Source organism: Suncus etruscus, chromosome 15, assembly GCF_024139225.1.
Source record: "Suncus etruscus isolate mSunEtr1 chromosome 15, mSunEtr1.pri.cur, whole genome shotgun sequence".
Taxonomy (NCBI): domain Eukaryota; kingdom Metazoa; phylum Chordata; class Mammalia; order Eulipotyphla; family Soricidae; genus Suncus; species Suncus etruscus.
Genome location: NC_064862.1, coordinates 25,498,649 through 25,501,300, shown reverse-complemented (window position 1 = coordinate 25,501,300; position 2,652 = coordinate 25,498,649). Strand labels below are relative to the sequence as shown.

Genomic DNA, 2,652 nt, shown 5'->3' with positions numbered 1-2,652 from the left:
CCCATCCTGAGAAGGTGTGACTGCAGACATCACGGTAAGGGCTGGGGGGGGGAGGCGAGTGGGGGGTGGAATGCTGCCTGTGTGAGGTGATTATAACCAGAAACACCTCATACTGTCCTGCAGCGGTTGGCAGGCAGTAGGGCCTGCAGCCAGAGCCCATCCGAGGTGCCCTGGCTGCTGACCATCGCTCCAGGGCCCGGGCTGGCCCGATAGCTTATCGGGTCCACTCCTGGGAGACCAGTGCTAGCACCGGAAACGCCACTGCAGGCCAGGGGAGGTTTGATGGAGTCGTTTGCTCCTCGGGCCCTGCCAGCCAAGGTTTAGGCTGGAGAGAGAGAAACATCCACTACAAGGCCAGGTAAGACATCAGGTAGGAGGTTGAGCTGGATCCCTCCGCCTCCACTTTCTAGAATCCAGCAGCTAGGAGCTGGGCAAAGGGCTGGTATTTGGTGGGTGAAGGAGCGAGGTGAAAGGGAGAACAGTAATGTCAAGGGTGAGATTTCTGAGGACAAGGCCCAGAAAAGCAAAGCTGTTGGGGTATCTTATAGGTATACTTCAAAGTTCAATGTGTGTTGTTCCTTTCTTACCTCTGGAGCTGAGACCCAGGGGAATCCAGGCTTTTTCATTCATGTGCACATTATATTGGGATGCATCTATGTATTGGGGTAATGTTGAGGTGATGCACTGAAGGGAACTGAGTACAAACTCTGTCTTTTCTTGTGTATCTCGGATCACTGGCTGAACCTCTCTGAGTCCAGCTTTCTAATCTAGGAGGAAGAAATTTCAATGGCAATAAGACAGAATGTGGAGGGTTAGGAAGGTGAGGTGGAAAAGTCTGCTACAAAAATAGGAAGAACTTACTTACCTGGCCAGAGAAATACCGTGATCACACGGAGTTGGTTTCTCTAGAGCAAGGCACAACCATTGCACTCCAGATGTGCTAAGCCTTGCGATTTCCCCAAATGTGGGAAACTGCATAATTTGTGGTAGTGGGGGACTGCACTCTCCCCTAGTATTTGTGTCTGAATAAAAGCTCATATTTGTAACTGTAAAAAAAAAATAGGAAGAATTTTGGGTTGGATGATCTGAGGGATTGAACTCTGGAACATCTGGCAGTTTCCAGGGCAAGTTCTCCAGCACACAATTGGCTGGGCCTTGTCCCTTCCACCCCACAAAGGGAGACTGAAGGGGGGTCAAACAGGATAAAGCAGACCCCCTTCTGCTTAAGCAGGTGTTCCCAGGTTCTGTGGGGGGAAAGGAGTAGGTAGGGATTCCCCCCAGCCAGATTTGTAATTGTTAGGTAAAGATCTCTGGGATGCTGGTAACTAACTCCAGTACCCCTAAACCACCCACTGGCAATGATGCCCCCTCCCCACCCCTCAAACCCCTCCAGGATGCCCCAGGCTCCCTGTGCATCCTCTCAGCTGAGCGCCCAGAGCAAGGAGAGTTCACCAGGACAGCCGCCGGCTCAGACACTCAGACGCCTCGGAGCCAGCCGGTCTCCGGTCTCTGCTCCAATACACCCGGGCCTGCTAGTCAGAGGAGGGGCGTCTGCCTCTCAGACTCTCACTCTGCGGCACGGACCAGAGGAAGAGCCTGCAGCTCCCCCTTCTCTGCAGCCCCCCAAATACGTTGGGGTCCTTCTCCAAGACCCCCCCCCAATCCTGAATCAGACACATCACAGTTTTTTTAAGCAAAGTGTCACCCAAATTGGGGCCTTCCAGAAGAAAGACAAAATCATCTGGTTTAAATGCTTTCTCCATTTTCTGCGCAGAAAAGTGCCCTCTCTTTTAGCAGTCTACTAGCTCAAAGGTTCAAAGTTTTATTCTAGAGGCCAAGTGGAAGCTTCCAGATTTGCTTGCCTTTTTCCCCTCTCCAGGTAAGGAGATGGAAGGCACCTGGGGTGACCTATAGATAGGACTAGGGTCGGAGCAAAGTAGTGTGGTCACACACACATACACATACACACACACACACACACACACACACACACACACACTTCAGAAAAGCACCTTTAAGAATTTGAAAGGAAAAGAAGGCACAGCCCATGGTCCTGCTTGCCAGCAGTTCAGTTAAGCAGCCAGTAAGATGCTAAAAGGCCCAAATTTTACTCCTGATTCGAGTGCAGAGGGAAAATTAGCTTCCAAAAAGCCCAGAACTAAGGGGGTCACTCCTACTAGACTGTCCCAGAGTTAAACTTTGGGGGCACAGGCTGCAAGGGGAGGGCCATCTTAGCTTTTTTTCTTCTTTGGTGGGATTAAAAAGTAACAACTGTGTGGGTGATGGCGAAAAAAATAAGCCTGAAATTTCCTCCAGCAAAACTTACATTCAGTTTCCGACTTTGCAAAGTCCATCCCTAGCGGTCTGCAGAGATTCCCCCCCCCCAATTATGTGGCTCCTCAGGTTAAGAAGCTGCACTTTGAACCCCCTCCCCCCCAAAGATCCCAGAGTTGAGAAGAGAGGTGGATTTTTGAGGGGGCTTTGAGTTGAGGGGGGAACCTGTTTTGGCCAAGACCTGGCTAAGCGACTCCCCTGCATTGCATGGGGGGGGCCTCAGTCATTCACAAATACATACATAAGGGCAAAGTCCAACGCAGCCCCTGCTGGCAGGCACCGCTAGAGCTGGGTCCCCCCTAAGTCCCCTGGCTAGTA

At 51.4% G+C, this 2,652-nt stretch overlaps 1 pseudogene; it reads left to right on the top strand.

The window, feature by feature from the left end:
• The first annotated feature begins 857 nt into the window (after positions 1-857).
• Positions 858-1,012, top strand: LOC126031471 (uncharacterized; annotated as a pseudogene).
• Positions 1,013-2,652: the final 1,640 nt, after the last annotated feature.